The 18982-nt window shown below is 48.3% G+C and overlaps 1 pseudogene; it reads right to left on the reverse strand.

Annotated features, from left to right (window-relative positions):
* Positions 1-1288: 1288 nt before the first annotated feature.
* Positions 1289-6403, reverse strand: LOC121404018 (annotated as a pseudogene).
* Between the last annotated feature and the right edge of the window lie 12579 nt (positions 6404-18982).

Below are 18982 nucleotides of genomic sequence, written 5' to 3' on the forward strand. Positions count from 1 at the left end.
GATGCGCGTGCTGGGCAACTTTAAGTCGGCGGCCAAGGAAGCGTCAATGCAGCTCACAGGCGTGCATGGGTCGATGAGCGCCGTTGCCTCGTGGGTTTTCGTTCCCGTGTCCAAGACCACTCGGGCTGTCGGGAGGCAGTTGGTGCTTCGGTGCTGGAGCAGCGTATCGACCGATGGAGCCGGATGACCCACGATGGGTCGGCGATCGGCTCGGGACACTGGAGCTGGAGACGGACCTGGAGTCACGGCTGACGACTCCGAGCGGGCTGGGCGCTGAGAGGACCACGTCTTTGGGCGTCTTGCGGGAACCCGTTGGCGGCGATCGGCTCGGGACACCGGAGCTGGAGACGGACCTGGAGTCGCGGCCGACGACTTTGAGCGGGCTGGCCGCCGGGAGGGCCCCGGCTTGGGGCGTCTTTCCGGAGAACGGGGGCGGCGATCGGCTCGGGACACCGGCGCTGGAGACGGAGCTGGAGACGGAGCTGGCGACTCCGAGCGGGCTGGGCGCTGGGACGGTCGCATGTGGAGCAGCGTGTGATGGTCCTTGTGGCACACCTTGCACCGGCCACCACTTCGGCAATCCTTGCCAGAGTGCTGATGAGCCAGGCAGTTCCGGCAGTATTTGTTGACCAGCACGGCTCGGAGCCTCTTCGCCACGCTCAGCTTGAGGAAGCTACGGCAGTCTCGTAGTGGATGGCTTCCGGAGCAGACTCGGCAGCGGGAGGTAGCTTGTACTCGGGAGCGTCTGCTCCCTGAGGTGTGATTGACACGGGGTTGTGGAGCCATCAGGATCTGGATGCAAAATGAACTGGTTCGGAAAAAAAGAATCGGAGAAGCATTAGTAACGTGCTAGGAACAGGTGACAGGCACTTCTCTAAGTACTGTTGGAAGAACAAACGAGGGTTTTTTTGGAGGCGAAAAGAAACTTGGATGGAATAGTAGACACGGAGATGCATTACTAAACGGGCTAGGCAGAGGACGCCTTCCGTTATTGTTGTACGGGACGAGGGAGTTCCCCCGGAAGGAGAACGACTTTTGCGACCGGGCGTTTGAGCACACCGCGGGCAGTAAGAATGTCTACCACCCGAACCCTGTTATCGGCGCCGGGATACACGGACTGTACTCTTCCGAGTCGCCAGTCGTTAGAAGGCAGGTTATCTTCTTTCACGATAACCATATCGCCGATCTGAAGATTGGGCATATCCGTCTGCCACTTGTTGCGCTTGTGGAGTTCCTTGAGGTACTCATCCTTCCACCTCTGGCAGAACTGCTGGTTGAGAGCCTTCAAATGCTGCCACCGATTAATGATCGACTGGAGGTTCTCTTTAATTTCGGGCTCTGCGGTCGCCATTAACGGTCCTCCGATAAGGAAGTGCCCTGGAGTGAGGGCCAGCAACTCTGTCGGACTTTCGGACATAGGTGAGAGTGGCCTGGAATTTAGGCATGCTTCAATCTTAGCGAGCAGCGTCGAGAGCTCCTCAAAGGTATATTTCCGGGTGGACGTGGCCTTGTAGAAGAGCGTTTTAAAACTCATTACGCCGGCTTCCCAAAGGCCCCCCATATGTGGAGCTCCTGGCGGGATGAAACGCCATGCAACCCGTTGATGGCTGTATGCCTCAGTCACCGAATCCTGGAACGCCTCTAGAAAGTCCCGAGAAAGTACAGTTGCTGCTCCCACGAAAGTTTTTCCATTGTCGGAATGGATACGCTGCGGACAACCTCGTCTAGCGACGAAGCGAGCGAAAGCTGCTAGAAACTTCTCGGTGGTCAGGTCGGAAGTAGCCTCCAAGTGAATGGCCTTCGTGGCAAAACATACAAATACGCACACATAACCCTTGGTGATCAGGCACGCTCTCCCGGTATAGTTCCTTATGTCGAAAGGACCTGCATAGTCAATACCGGTATGGGTAAACGGTCTGGAGAAAGAAGTTCGGTCTGTCGGGAGATCACCCATCAGTTGATCTGTAGCTTCTTCTTGTGGATGATGCAGACCTTGCAGGAGTTCACCACGCCCTTCATCAGGTTCCGGATTCTCGGGATCCAATATTTGCAGCGAATGAGGCGCGTCATCAGTTGATTGCCGCCATGGGGAGTGATCCTGTGCGTGAAGTGAGCGAGCAGGCGAGACAGGCGGCAACTATAGGACAGGATGATTGGATGGCGCTCATCATACTTCAGATCTTGTGAAGCTGTGATCCGGCCACAGGCTCTCATGATCCCCTGTCGGTCTAGAAAGGGGTTCAGATTCAAAATAGAGCTTGAACTTGGCACGGGACGTTTACCACTCAGGCAGTGAGATTCTTGGGGGAAGTCCCGGCGCTCAGCCTCTAGGATAAGAGTTCGCTCCGCTTCGTTAATTTCCCCACTAGTGAGGTGGTCCATACATGCGAGTGGTACTTTCCGGCAACACTGAATAAAACGTAGAACATATGCCCGCACTCGAAGAGCCTTCTCAAGCTGGGAGAACCGCTCCAGGAAATCTTCGGGTGGGCTGGAAACGAGATGGACCTTCACGGCCCGCTGCTCTAGGGTTTGAACTGGAGTTTCGGCGGCTTGGGCTGGCCATTGATCACGTGGAGATTGCAACCACGCTGGTCCATGCCACCAGAGTTGGCTACCCACCAGTTCTGGTAAAGCTACGCCTCGACTGGCTAAGTCAGCGGGGTTATGTTCGGAACGAACATGAGCCCAATGACTGGTTTCGGTAGTCTGAGCTATTTTCGTCACTCGATTGGCCACAAAGGTAGTCCAATGGCAAGCGGGCTTGCTCAACCAGGCCAGTACAATAGTAGAATTGGTCCAGTAGTAGCATTGATGACTTCCCGTCGGCATGCTTGGCAGGATAGCCGTCGCCATTTCGGAAAGGAGCACTGCACCGCACAGCTCTAGTCGAGGAAGCGAAACGGTCTTCACGGGAGCGACTCGTGTTTTCGCCGACAGTAGATGCACCGTGATATGCTGGTCACACTCGACGCGCACGTAGAGCGCTGCACCGTACGCCTTTTCGGAGGCATCGCAGAAACCGTGATGTTCGATTTTTACCGATGGCTGGTAACATACCCATCTTGGAATCTTGATCTCGGGTAGTGATGCGTAACTTTGCAGAAATTCCAGCCAGCGTTGGTACAACGAACTTGGAAGAGGTTCGTCCCATCCCAAATCTTGCAACCAGATCTCCTGCATAAAAATCTTGGACCGGACGATGAATGGGGCTAGCCACCCCGCGGGGTCAAACAGCTTCGCAATTTGGGAAAGAACTTCTCGCTTGGTGTAGGATAACTCAAGCGTGAACACGGGAGAAACAAAGAAGAACTCGTCTGACGCCGCCTTCCAGCGCACTCCGAGGGTCTTTGCCGTGCTCTCGGCATCGATTTCCAGAAAATCGGTGTGCAGGAGGTGGTCACTCGGAAGCTCGGCCAAAATCTCCTTTTGGTTGGACGTCCATTTGCGCAGTGGAAAACCTGCAGAGCTGAGGGCGGCCTGCAATTCGTGGATAGCCAGCTGAGCCTCCTTGATGGAGTCTGCCCCGACTAGGACGTCGTCGACGTACATGAAATGCCGTACAATGTGACTTGCCTTTGGAAATCGCGACTGGATGTCGTCGGCAAGCTGTTGCAGTACCCGGATGGCTAGAAACGGAGCGCAATTGACACCAAAGGTCACGGTTTTCAGCTCATAATCCCGAATCTCACCCTCCTGGTTTCGAAATAATATTCGCTGGAAGGGCGTGCACGTTGGATGTACCCAAATTTGGCGATACATCTTTGTAATGTCGGAGTTGAAGACGTATCGGAAATAGCGCCACTTCAGGATTTGGAGGGTTAAGTCGGATTGGAGGACCAGACCAGCATGAAGAAGATCATTCAAGCTCGTGCCGTTCGCAGAAAGGCTGGACGCGTTGAATACCACTCGGACTTTCGTGGTAGTGCTCTCCGGCTTGATTACCGCATGGTGCGGAAGATAATAATTGGCGGACTCGTTAGTGGACGGAACCTTTGTCATATGATCGAGATCTAAGTATTCCTGGATCACAGAGTTATACTGTTCTTGAAATGGAACGTTTCTCTTTAGCCGATTCTCATTTCGGAGAAACTGAGCTAGGGCAATGGACCTTGAATGCCCCAGGCCTCATCCACAATGATCGGGGTCACGAAACGGCAGTGTTACCACGTACTTTCCACTTGACGTTCTTGACGTGGTTCGAAGAAAATTTCTTTCGCAATAGGAGTCCGACTCTTCTGATACCTTGATAGGTAGATCCTCCACCTCCCAAAACTTTGTGAGAAGTTTGTCCAATGGAGCATCGCGGACGTGGGAAATTTGGGTGGAGAAAGATGCAATCTGGTCTGGAACAGCACTTGGCACTGGACTGGACCCATCCAAAGATGGTTTGCTGTCCGAGGAGGGAACCACAGATGTCGGTCTGACGGAAGGATGTCGGCTCCGATCAGAACGTCTATGTGTGAGCTCTCATAAAATTTAGGGTCTGCTAAAGGCAGGTTCGGCAAGTCTCGCAACGCGCTCTGCGGGATCGGATATGAAGGGAGATTGCCGGCTATGTCGGGCAGGACGTAGGCCGTGGCGTTTAACTGTACGCTCGGCGTCATCAGGGAGCGAATGGACAAATCACAGAGCTTCTTGGATTGAGCTGCTACAGTCTCATTTAGGCCTGAAACCTGGGCCTGAATAAGGCGGAATGGCAACTGGATGATATTAAAGAGACGTTCCGTAATGAACGTCGCCTCGGAGCCCGAGTCGATCAGAGCGCGGGCACGGAAATTTGTCCCCCGGTGGCAGATGTTGATTATTGCCGTACCGAGAAGCACCGCTCTTGTTCCCGAAGCAAAATAGTTCTGAACGTTGGGCGGAGCGACGGAAGAAGCGGGATCCTCCGCTGTTGTGGAAGTCAGCTCGCTGGGAGCTGGAGTCCCCCGATGCAGGAGCGTGTGGTGGCGGACTCCACATTCACGGAGCTGATGACCTCTAGCGAAACAGTTCAAGCACAGCTGCCTTTTTTTAATGCAGCTGGCTCGTGCATCCACAGTCATTTGTAGGAACTGCGGACACAGTCGGATCGGATGGTTCTCTTTGGAACAGAGATCACACGTTCTCTCTTCGGACTCACTTGTGTCTGGAAGGAGTGAAACTTCCTTGGCACGGGACTACCATGAGACCGGAACGGATTGGAGTTGCTTCCAGAGGATTGCGGATTCAAGGAACTTTTGGACGATGGTGGGGTCGGATTGCCTTTGGAAGTGGACGGGTCGCTCTCCATGGCCTCTAGCGTCAAATAGCGCTGAGTGAGGAAGGCATCGATTTCCGTCCATGGAGGCACCTCCTTCTTGTCTGTGACGGACGCTTCCCACAAAGACCGGGTCAACTTCGGCAACTTGGAGGCACAAATAGTAACGAGGAGGCTATCCCAGTTGTCGGTGCAGACCTTGGAGTGAGCAAGGGCGGTGAGGACCCCTTGCATCGTGCTTTGAAGCTCTTTTAAAGCTCGACTGGTCTCGGACTCGACGCGAGGCAAAAAGAGCAAAATATTTATCTGGTTGGTCACCAGGAGCCGATTATTTTCATAACGGTTTCGGAGGGCCGACCATGCCGACTCGAAACCATCGTTTCTGAGCGGGGACTTCTCGACTATGGCCTTCGGATCGCCACTTGTCTTCGCGGTGAGATGGTACAACTTCTCTACCGGAGACAGCCTAGAATTATTTATGTAAATTGCAGTAAATAAATCTCGAAAAGTAGGCCAACGGACGTAATCTCCTGCGCAGACCTCGATGTCGCAGGGAGGCAGTCGGCAGCCGCCCTGGTAGGTTTGCGGTGCAGACGGATGGACTGCTGTTTGGACCAGCTGAGCATTGAGGTCGGCGAGGCACTGCTCAAATACCCCATAGCACTCGCCGTACTTCTCTCGGATGTCTTCTTGGACCTTTGGGTCCTCGTCAACCATCACTGCGGAGCAAGCTTTATATTCCGCCTCGACATCCGCCCACATACTCAGTATTTGTCCTCGGCGAACCTCGGAAAGAGATGCGGATGGAGCGGAAGTGATGCGCGCTTCCAAATGAGCCAGCCGGCCAATGGCGGCGGCTAATTTTGCTCGTGCAGTAGTGGTGGCGGGTTGAGCCATTGTGATGGAAGGTCTCGAGCTGACGGGACTATTACCGAAGGAGCTGGTTGGATCGCCTTGGATCCGAGCTGGCACCTTGAGAGTGACGGGAGACGGGAAGAGAACCGACTTGGTCCTCGCAGCTGGGCTGCTACTGGCTGCTCTGGGAGTGACTGGCGACTTGATCTTTTGAGTGGGGGTAGTTCCTGAGGCGGAAGAGGTGCGTAGCCGACGTGGAGATGTCGCAGCCAAGAACCCTTTGCTGTCCTTGTCCCCCGTTGGCATACTACTCGCACACGCAGAGGTTGGATGCGAAGTCGGATGCGGAATCCGCGGATTGGCGAAAGAACAGAAAAAAAAACTAATCCTGGGCTGGGCACCACACGAGAAGGCACTAAATCCCTTCAACACACAAAAAGGAACCCACTGCTGGAGGAATAGAAAGGAAAGGGACTCGCGCGATGTTGGACAACAATTTTTAATACCAACTCGAATTATTTGTGGCCGCTCTGGATCGAGGTTCCCAAGCAATGAGTGGATCAAATTGATACACGCCGAGGAGAGGAACGGTCACACTGGCTGTGGCAATATTTGAAAAAAAAAATATTGTTAGTGCGGCTTTCCTCCGTTTACCCTTTTGACGGACCCTTGCAGTGGGCAACTAATCTTCCTTATCTAGTGCGGATGGATTGTGGACGGAATTGGTCGATTTCTTGCTCCCCTTGTTATACCGTGGAGGTGGTAGGGCCGATAGAATACACGAGCACGAGGATCGGAGCCAAGAAATTAACTGCTACTGGTGTGGCAGAGACTATCGGAAGGAATATGCAAAAAAAATAATAATTCCTTATACAGTCGTCTGTTAGTGGAAGCGGAACAAACGTGGGACTATGTATTTTGGGTAATTCGGCAGCTTGAATTTATTTCTTGTCTTCAATTTGGTGTTTGTGATACCGATAGTTTTTCTTAAATTTTGTCACCTCTAATTTCCCACGGACATACAATTCGACAATTGGCACCAAAAAAATGCGAAATCGCGGCGGAAATGCGCTGTGCCTGGGTGGAGGATAATTTGTTACGGAATTGGAGATAATATCACGTATTGTGGCGACCAAAGTTATTGCTGGAACGCGTAAACTGCTCGGAATCGCAGATTTTTATTGTTAAATGTATGTGGATATGAGCGGAATGTATGTGTGGGACGCGGTATTTAAATACGGAGTGTGGTATTTTTGTATGTGCGTTATGTTATTTTTATATACATATGTATGGCTCCATCGATATAGATATAGATCGATCTATTGCAGCCAACTATGGAAATAATATGTGTATATAGATGTCGGAATAAAAACACTTAATAATTGTTGAGTGGGTTTTTAATATGTTAGCACTTGGATGTATGTATGTATGTGTATGTATTTATGGATGTATATATATATTGGTATGTTATTTTGGAGATGCGGAGCCGCTATTGTGAATTGGAATGCACATATGTTTTAGTGAACTGGGGTGCAGTTGGATTTTGTCGAATATATTTAATTTTTCACAAATCATGCCCAGACAAAACGAAATGGAAGAACTACCGTAGCACTGGTAGTTGGAGGCGACGGAACGGAGAACGGCCGGAATCGCCGATAATATGGCGTTGGCGAAAGAGAAGGAAGCACAGAGAAGGATAGCACTGTATGCACAGATATGTATATAAGAATATATATACATATATCGCGGAACTCGGACGTGGTGGGGAATAAATCAAAAAACGCACTAGGAAGCGATTTGGGAAGACGAAATCGTACTTATCTTCGGAACGTAGCGATGTAATCCACCGATGCTTGCAGGTTGGACTCCTCCTTATAGGGAAGGCGAAGATCCGGCTCGAAGGACCAATGTTTTGTAGGAGGGTGGATGTTGGTCGTTCCCACAGTTCGGATTCCCAAATAAATAAAAAGGCGGGGGCGTCAACTATAATTCTGGTGTATTTGGCGTGCACAAAGCTGAGGGCTGGTTGTAGGTAGGCGCGTAGGTGTCGAGAGACTGTTCTCTCCCGCTCGGCATACGGCTAGCGCCCGTGATGGAGCGCCGAGTGGATCGCGTCCACGCCGCGCGAGAGCGAAGGGCATGGGAGAGCGCGCGAGCTAACAGAGCGCTGTTAACCGCGCTGCTGCCCTAAACACAATGATTGCATTTGTATTTGTTGTATTTAATATTCGGACGAAGGTGTTTTGAGAGTCTGAAATAGAGTTTCCAATGTATACTCCATTTTGAATCTCTTGATTTGGTATGAATATATATTCAGTTGCTGTATTTATAGCAATCTTTCGGACAACTTCGGATCGTGCTGGTAAAATTGTTAAATTGTTTTCTAGTGTATGATATATTGGAATATTGATGGGATAATTGAAATTATTTGGTCTCAGGATGAGCCAATCATTTTCTGGTTTTAAGTCTATTTGACAATTGAATTTTTTCATGAAATCTATACCAATTGTTCCATCGCAAGGAATGGGAAAGTTTGAATCTACTATATGAAAATTATGTGGAATAGCATATTTTCCTAAGAGAAGTTCTATGAATGCTAATCCTTTGGAATTGGTTGAACCTTCACCAATACCTGATATTTGTGTGATATTTTTGTAATCTATGTTACGAAATGTGTCTGTATTTTTTTTTATTAAAGATATGTCCGCACCTGTATCTACCAATAATGTATACATGTTGTGTGTTTTTTCATTTTGTAATGAAACAAAAATGTTGAAATTAAGATTGATAGTGTGAACCGTTACTGTTTTTGTTTTCTTAAGGGGACTTACTGGTTTCCCGGTGTGGTTTGCACCTGTCGGACATTATTATTTTGCCTGTTGGAGTTGGCATTATTACCACTATAGAATCCACCGTTCTGACGGTTGTTTCCTCTATAGTATGTATTTTCCTCTGAAATTTCCGCGTCCTCGGCTTTGGCTACTTTGGTAACTACCTCGGTAATTACCTTGGTATCCACCTCGGCTTCCGCCTCGGTATGAGTTTCCTCTATATGAGTTATTACTCTGTCGATTATAGTACAGAACGGTATCAGTTTTACCGGTTGCATCTGTGCAACTATTTACGAACTTGGAGACAGCTTCGTTCATGTTATTGAACTGTCCCGCTTCCATGATAAGTTTAACTTTTTCGATGGAGCAATTCTTTGTCATAGCTTTTACAGCTTGTTGGGTTGAATATTTAGTGGCAAGGGAAAGAGAAATTCCGTCTGCACTATAGGCGCTTTCTAGAGCCTTTGTCAATTGTTGAATTTCTTGAGTATAGACGTTTGCAGTTTTAGTTTTTGTTGGACGTTCGACATTTTAGCGTTTAGTACTTCAACTGACTCGCCTTTTACGTCATTTTTAAGCTTACGAATGACGTCTGCTATTGTTGTTTCTGATTCTATTAAGTTCCTGGCATGTCCTTTAAGTTTTGATTTAAGGACGGATACAGCTAAAACTTCATGAGTTCCTTTAATGGAATCTACTATTTCTAGTGCGTCTAGGAAACTTCTCAGATTTTCGTGTTTACCATCGAAATCTGGTATAAGCCTGGAGGCTGAGCTGAGAAATTCTATATTTGTTTGTGCCATTGTTGTTTCTATTTCTTGGTCAGTTTCTAGGTCAGTTTCTAGTATTACTTGTTCTGCTATATGTATTGTATCGGGCAGAAATTATTTATTAAAGCTGGCTAGACTGGTGTAATTGTTTGGTAAGGAAAGTTGCAAGCTATGTATTGTACTGATTTTAAGGAGTTTTTCTTGTAGGTTTGCTAATACTTCTATAATTTGGGTTTCATGTAAATCTGAAAGTCTTTCTTGGCAATTTTGATAGATAAGTACTATTTTATTATATTGTGCAATACACATTTTTATTTAAACATTTAAAAGATCTATCAAATTCTGCTCTAATTCTTACAATTGCTTTTGTTATCGGTATCCAACCATTGTCCATAGATAATCGGATATTTTGAAATAATTTTATTTAATTAATTTTTTTTTTTATATATATATATTTGTGTTTATAAAGTGGTTGTTGCGTACTTTTTCTTTAATATCTTATTGTGCATTGCATACAATTTTAGCAAAAGCATTGTGGATAGCAAAATAATTATTATTAGTAATAGTGTGATCTACTATTTCAAGTTTATTGACGACATTTGCCGTCGGAATTTCGATCTTTGATTTTGTAATGATTCATGGGTAAGATTGAATTATTGGGTTTTTCTTTTATCTCAAAAATTATTTTTAAAATTTGATATATTATTATACCAATTATCGTTATCTTTGTGTCCTACCTAATAGGCGAATGGCTTAACAGGCCAATCTATTTTACCGGTCGACTCAATTGTCGTCGGGTATTACAAAAATTCAATTTATTTATATTGTTTTAATAGTATTTAATATTATTTTGATGGGCGTTCTCTGTAACGCTATCGGTCCGTGGCCCAGCTTGTCGCGCTGGCGGTGCCGGTGCTGTGTCTTCGCACAGGCTAGTTGGATTGGGTGCTGGAGCTGGTCATCTCGCAGGCTGATGGGGAGCCGGCGCTGGTCATCTCTTTCCGTTTCGGCAACACCCATATGCAAGTGTTGTTGCACGTCGGGCTGTAGAGTGGCCCTTGGCAGTCTCCAGGGTACTTCTTTTGTTGTTTTGGTATGGCTCTGGGGGCAGGACGGTGATTAATGAGTTGTCTATTTTGTTTTTGTGTTGTGGCACAGGGTGAGCTTTTACTTTTTAATAGCGACTCGAGGTGTTTGAGTTCGCTCTGTAACTTCACAGCGACTTTCCACTTCGGGGGATTGTCGTTTTTATACAGAAGTTTAACGATATCAGACTTTCTCTTTCTGATCCGTTCTTTTAAACCACTTCTTGTGGGTTTAAGTTTAATTTGGGTGCTCATCCTTGTACTCACTCAGATATTTCTTTGCTGTTTCAGTCCTTATTATTCCAGTTGGGCCAGTTGTTCATCACTGTCCTTGTTGTTCCAGTTGTTCCAGTTGGGCCAGTTGTTCATCATTGTATTTATGCAGCAGTAACACCATAGCACGGAACACAATAATGCAATCACACAGTTTAACTGTTCCTTTGGCATGGCCACAGCCTTTATTATGATTTGATTAAGATGTTAAAATTATTAAGTTGTTTTAATCGAGCAGTGTCGAATTTGTCACGGTCGCCATGTTATGTTACAGCTTAGCGAAACAATACCGCTCAGCTTGGTGGCTTAATTCAGAATGTTTATTGAATATCTTTTTGTTCTTATCCTAGGGTACAATCGTTCTTATGTATAACGGAGAGCGAGAGTTCTCCCATGCATTATATCAAAAGAGTACCACCGCATAAGTATTAGTGCGCGTGGTCTCTGCCTGAGTCTAATGGAAATGCAAGATCAGCGTTAAGGAGCTTTTGAGAGAGAGACCCATCGCCTCAGTGTTAGGGCGTTTGGGTTCTGCCTGAGTTCGGGTAAATGCCTGCTTAGTCTTAGATCGTTGCTGGGTAAAAGGAATGTGTAACATAAACATAAGTTGGAAGGAAGGTAGTATTGGCCGGAGTCAAGACTGGGTGTAACCGCTGTCACGTGGCCTAGCTCTAAATATTCCTGGATAACGGCGTCGTACTGCTCTCTGAGCGGCAAATTCCGCTGCAGAGGCTGCTAGTTTTTAAGGAACTGGGCCTGTGCCGCGCACCTGGAGTGTCCTAGATCGACATTCTCTGGACACTTGAAAGGGAGAGTAACAATACCTCACATCGTGAAGGCGGAAACCGTCCGAGTCGAGTCAGCTGATACAGCGAGCCGCAAATGTTAGACCGGAAGCCGCTCAACATGATAGAAGGAAGGATGTCAGCGCCTAAAAGCACATCAATCTGCGAGCTTCGGTGGAAGGATGGGTCCGCCAGCGGGAGGTTTGGAAGCTTGTCCAAGAAGTGCTGCGGTATCGAGTATGAGGGAAGGTTACCTGCTAATTGAGGCAGAACATATGCCATGGTCTCGATTTTGAGGCCCGGCCTGGAAACGGCCCCGATCATGAAGTGACAGCGCCTTTGCGCCTTAGCCGCTACGGTTTGGTTTAAACCTGCGACTTGAGCCTGTATGGCTTCGAACGGTGGCTTAATAATGTTAAAGAGACCTTCAGTGATGAACGTCGCCTCGGAGCCTGAGTCAATCAGTGCGCGGGCTCGGAAATTGGTCCCCAGGTGGCAAATATTAATGGAGGCGAAATAGCTCTGTACGTTGGGCTGAGGTTCGGATGTGCTGGGGGCTTGGGCGGATGTCGAAGCCGCCACGCTGGATGAAGGAGCGGCACGATGCAGAAGCGTGTGATGCCTGGCCCCACAAGTGGAACAATTGTGGCTGCTGGAGCAGTCGCGAAGCAGATGACCTCTTGGGAAGCAATTTAGGCACAGCTGCTTTTTCTTAATGCAGCTGGAACGTGCATCAGCGGACATGTTGAGAAAGCGGAGACAAATTCGAATCGGGTGATTCTCTTTGGAACAGAGGTCACACGTTCGCTTCTTCGGACTCACTTGGGTATTGAAAGAGTGAACCTTGTTTGGCGTCGGACTGCCTTGCGAACGGAATGGATTGTGATAGCGCTGAGTGAGGAAGGAGTCAATTTCCTTCCTGGGCGGCACCTCTTTTTTGTCCGATACGGACGCTTCCCACAATGCCAAACTTCGGCAATTTGGAAGCGCAGATGGTAACCAGCAGACTATCCCAGTTGTCCGTGTAGACGTTGGAAAGCGCCAGCGTATTTAGGACTCCTTGCATCGTAGTTTGAAGATCCTTCAAGGCACGGCTGCATTCGGATGTTACGCGGGGCAAAAAGAGGAGGATGTTAATTTGGTTGGTCACCAGAAGCCGATTATTTTCATAGCGGCTGCGGAGAGCCAACCATGCGGACTCGAAACCGTCATTGGTGAGGGGGGATTTTTCTACGATGGCCTTCGGATCGCCCCGGGTCTTCTCGGTGATGTAGTACAGCCTCTCTACCAGAGACAATCTAGGATTGTTGATCAAGACCGCAGTGAACAGATCCCGGAATGTGGGCCAGCGGACGTAGTCCCCTGTGAATGCCTCAATATTGACGGGAGGCAATCGACAGCCGCCCTGTTGGACTAACTCTGAAGGAGGAAGAACTGTGGATGTGGCCAGTTGGACATTGAGGTCACTGAGGCACTGCTCAAATACCCCATAGCATTCACCGTATGTGTCAGGGATGTCCGCTTGGATTTCTGGCTCCTCGTCAGTCATCACCGCGGAGCAGGCCTTATATTCGGCCTCGACGTCCGTCCACATGCTGAGGATTTGGCCTCGACGGACCTCGGACAAAGAGGCGGATGGGGCGGCGGTGATGCGCTCTGCCAGGTGCGATAGTCGGCCAATAGCGGCGACCAATTTGGTCCGAGCAACTGAGGTGGCGGATTGAGCCATTGTGATGCAGTGGCGAGAGCTGACGGGGCTGCTGACGAAGGAGCCCTTCGGATCTTGTTTGGTCACAGCTGGAACCTTAAGAGTGACAGGAGACGGGAACAGAACCGATTTGGTCCTTGCCGCAGCGCTGCTACTGGCTGGTGGAAGGAAGTGGAACTCACGCCGTGTTTAAACCCGACAGCACCACAACCAAACTGCGCGTGGTCTTCAACGCCTCCAGCCCGTCTTCCAACGGGAAAAGCCTCAACGACACATTGCATTCGGGGCCAGTCCTTCAGTCTGACTTGACCATGCAAATCCTGAGGTGGCGAGTCTTCCGCTATGTCTTCAATGCCGACATCAACAAGATGTACCGCCAGATCCAAGTGTCTTCCCAACACACGCCCTATCATGATGACTTCCTCCCTAGCGATCTATCTCAAACCTGGGAGACGTTCCTGAATAGTTTTCCGGCCATCCAGGATGGCCAAGGTGCAGATACATGGCTTCTGCGACGCGTCTCAAAGTGCCTATGGGGCATCGATTTACATCCGAGTTGAACGACCGCAGGGCATTGTCTGTGCCCTTCTCACAGCTAAAACCCACGTGGCCCCCGTGAAAACGGTTTCCTTGCCTCGACTCGAACTGTGCGGAGCCGTCCTTCTGACAAAGCTTTCCGAGGCCATCCTTCCTCAACTGCCACTGGACACCAGCCAAGTAGCCAAGTTGGCCTGGCTGAACAGACATGCGATTGGACCACTTTCGTGGGCAATCGAGTAGCCAAAATCACACGATGTTGGCCCAGCGGGCGATGGAGCCACGTCATATCCGAGGACAATCCGGCCGACCTGGCCAGTCGAGGGCTAGGACCCACTGACCTGGTCGGAAATGATATGTGGTGGCATGGCCCTGCCTGGTTGCGTGGTCCAAAATCGGAGTGGCCATGTCCGCGAGACTCAGTCCTTGAGACTGACCTGGAGAAGCGAGTCGTCAAGGTGCATCATGCCACCAGCAGCGCCTCCGATATCCTCAGCCGTTTCTCCGAACTCGGGCGCGCTCTTCGCGTGATCGCCTACGTTCGGCGGTTCAGCCAGCAAGCTAAAGGGCAGACAACCCATGTCTCCGAAGAGCTGAACGGAGAGGAGGTCGCTGCCGCTCTCCAAGCCGTCACACTGACAACCCAACGCTTCCATTATGCTGGGGAGCATCGGTGCCTGCTAAACAATCAGCCACTCCCTACTACGAGCTCTCTTCAGAATCTTAATCCGTTCCTTGACCAGAACGGAGTCATGCGGGCATGTGGCCGAGTCCAAGCCTCGGCGCGCATGTCGCATCTCAAAGGGGTATGTGTGCGTGTTCGTCTGCTTTTCCACGAAGGCCATCCACTTAGAGGCCACGTCCGATTTATCCACCGACACCTTCCTAGCGGCCTTCGCTCGTTTCGTCGCGAGACGAGGGTGTCCTCATAAAGTTCAATCCGACAACGGCAGGAATTTTGTCGGCGCGTCCCGCTCTCTGGCTGTGGATCTTCTCGAGGCCATTCGCACTCGGACTTCTGCGGTGTACAGCCAGCAGGGGCTATCGTGGCGGTTTATCCCTCCCGGAGCCCCACTTATAGGGGGCTTGTGGGAAGCGGGTGTGAAGAGCTTCAGGGCTCTGTTCCAACGGTCGATGTGTACGTCCAAATACACATTAGAGGAGTTCGCGACCTTACTTTCAAAAATTGAGGCATGTCTTAACTCGCGACCAATCTCTCCTATGTCTGAGGATGTCTTTGAGTCCAGGCCATTTCCTAATTGGTGGTCCGCTATTATCCGTGGCAGAGCCAGAAATACAAGCGAGCGCCTCCTCCATCCTAAACCGCTGGCAGCATCTCAAGGCTCTCAACCAGCAATTCTGTTCGCGCTGGAAGACAGAGTACCTGCGAGAGTTGCACAAGCGTAACAAATGGCAGCATCCGACAAGAGACCTCGAGATTGGAGACCTCGTGGTGATCAAGGAGGAGAACATCTCCGCTCAGGATTGGCGACTCGGCCGTGTGTAGATCGCGTATCATGGAGCCGATGATAAGGTCCGTGTGGTAGACCTGCTCACGGCCCGCGGCCTTATCAAGAGACCGATCACGAAGGTGGTTCTGCAGCCTATGGAATCGGAGGTCCTTTCCACCTACTCTCGCGTAGGCTCCGATTCATAAGCCTCCGTCCTTTTGTTATGCTTAAATCCAGCTCAATCATCCGTATCCGTACCCGTATCTGTATCCGTCTGCCAACCCGTGCCAGCTCCTTACTAATGCTTCGTTGACTCCTTTCATTTATCCTAGTTTTCCAGACGGCAGATATGGCCCCTCAAACGTCCTCACGGTCCCAATCCAGCCGCAGGTCGGATCGCACACGGGCACAAGGGAAGACCTCCTTCCAATGTCGAGTGCGTCCAGGAGTACACCCACTGAGGAACTGCCGGAAATTCTTCCGTTTGAGAGTCGAGAAGAGACTCCGAGCCGTCCTCCTGCATAAATACTGCTTCAACTGCCTGGCTCACGAGCACTCGGGAAAGGACTGCCGCAGTGGAGACCTCTGCAAGGTGTGCTCCCGCAACCACCACACGCTGCTCCACCTGCCCGGGACTCGGCGCCCTGATGGCTCCTCTTCTGCACCGTCGACGTCACCTCCGTCTTCCCTCGCCGAACCACGCCCTCGTCTTCCAGTCAGCCGCCCTGTCGTCGGAAATCCAGTCCCGACAGCAACCTCCTTGCTCCAGCACCGGAGTATCAACGACCTCCCGACGGCAATGGTGGTCCTCGCAGTGCAGCAATCCACTAAGGTGTTAAAATACTTAGCGACCATAAGCCGTTAGTATGATTAAACAACCTCAAAGAACTAAACATGAAACTACAAAGGTGGAAGATCAAATTAAACGAATTCGACTTCAAAATCAAATATCTATCTGGCAAAGAAAACCATGTAGCGGACGCCCTTTCCCGAGTTAAAGTTAACGAAAACCTACTCGGAGAAGTTTCTGACAGTGCAGGCGCCATAATACACAGTGCGCAAGAAGACAATCTCAATCATATTCCCATTACAGAACGACCAATCAACTATTTCAATCGCCAGATTGAGTTGATCAAGGGAGATGAAGATAAAGTAACTACACAACACTATTTCCATAAATTGATTATCAAAATCACATACAAGGAAATGACCAACACCTTGGCTAAAGAACTCATTAAGGAATATCTATGTACCAAAAAGAGTGCATTATATTTCCATAACGAGACTGATTTCCCAACTTTCCAACAAGCGTATCTGGAAATTATCAGTCCAAACAATTTCACAAAAGTTATGAAATCAAGTTTAAAACTCATAGATATGCACAACGAATGCACAACGTGTAATATTGCCAAGACTGAGCATAGAAACACCAAGTTGACATTTGAAGTAACACCGGAAGTCTTAAAAATCCGAGAACGTTACGTAATAGACTTCTATCTGATAGGTAACCAACAGTTCCTATCATGTATCGATATATACTCAAAATTCGCTTCACTAATAGAAGTGAACAGTCGTGACTGGTTAAAAGTCTTTAATGAAATGGGAAAACCCTAAGAAATTAAAGCCGACAAAGATTCAGCCTTCGTGCGCAGCATTGCAAGCATGGCTTATCTCGGAAGATGTCAAGATCCTAATCACATCCAGTAAAATTGGAATATCAGACGTTGAAAGATTCCATAAAACTGTGAACGAAAAATTGAGGATCATATCCAGTGAGAATGACCTCGAAAACAAATACACTAAATTTGAACTAATAATATACACATATAATCACAAGACCCGACATAATACTACCAACAGAACAGCTGCAGATATATTCATATACGCAGGAAGTCCAGAGTACGAAACTAACTGAACAAGGTGAATCAGATCACCCAGTTGAACCAAAGTCGTAATGACTTCGAAGTAGACACTAGGTTTAGAAAATCACCTCTAGTGAAGTCCAAAATAACTAACCCTTTCAAAAAGACGGGTGAAATAACCAAAATAGATGAAAAGCACAATATAGTAGGGGAAGAAAGATAACACATTACAAAACCAAATATAAAGAGAAGGAACGTGTGAGTTGCTTCTAAAGACGCGACTCTACTTATACCCGTACTCAGTCAGTATTTACATTTTTGAACATATGATTTTTTAGAATTTTAGCATTAAAAAAACAAAATTTTTTTACATTTTTTTGCTACATCTGTTATCTACATCTACATATATTATGTATATTATACATCTAACATGTAGATTATACATGTACCATTTAGATTCTACGTCTCCTCAGCTAGGGGTTGCTCGCGCACTGAACGCGGCAGAGTGTGCGAGCGAGATGGAAAATGAGTTGTGTTGTCGGTGGCTGCAGGGGGCAGGGGAAGCATCTGAAAATTAATTTCTTCATTCTGGCTATCTAATCCGATATAATTCAGATTCAGCAGACTGGTAGATATGGGCATTCTCTACGATACTGCGTTTAGTTTTATCGTATCTTTAAAAATGTGCCTGCCACAGATTTTCGTCCTTTGTTGGGGCGGAAGGGGGCGGGGCGAAATTCTGAATTACACTTGTAGCAGTGTGATATCACATGAGCCTGGAAACCAAATTTGGTTTCGCTAGCTCTTATAGTCTCTGAGATCCAGGCTCTCATCGAGACGGACAGACGGACAGACAGACAGACGGACAGACAGACATGGCTATATCGACTCGGCTATTGATGCTGATCAAGAATATATATACTTTATGGGGTCGGAAACGTTTCCTTCTCTGCGTTACACACACCCACTTTTACCACAAATCTAATATACCCCTTAACTCTTTTTTGAGTACGGGTATAAACAAAAAATTTTTGCATTTTAAATTGTTTGCTATATCTGTTATCTACATCTTCATATATTATGTATATTATACATCTAACATGTAGAATATACATGTACCATTTAGATTCTACATCTCCTCCGTTAGGGGTTGCTCGCGCACTGAATGCGGCAGAGTGTGCGAACGAGAAGGAAAATGAGTTGATTGGTCGCTGTCAGAAGGGGGCAGGGGAAGCAACTGAAAATTAATTTCTTCATTCTGGCTATAATTATGATCCGATCTGATTCAGATTCGGCAATCGGATAGATATGGGCATTCCCTACGATACTGCGTTTTTAGTTTTATCGTATCTTTAAAAATGTGCCTACCACAGATTTTATGGGCATTCCCTACGATACTGCGTTTTTAGTTTTATCGTATCTTTAAAAATGTGCCTACCACAGATTTTCGTCCTTTGTGTGTGCGGAAGGGGGCGGGGCGGGGCGAAATTTTGAAATACACTTGTAGCAGTGGGATATCACATGAGTCTGGAAACCAAATTTGGTTGCCCTAGCTCTTATAGTCTCTGAGATCTAGGCGCTCA

The sequence above is a fragment of the Drosophila obscura genome, unplaced genomic scaffold (assembly GCF_018151105.1).
Source record: "Drosophila obscura isolate BZ-5 IFL unplaced genomic scaffold, ASM1815110v1 contig_180, whole genome shotgun sequence".
NCBI lineage: Eukaryota > Metazoa > Arthropoda > Insecta > Diptera > Drosophilidae > Drosophila > Drosophila obscura.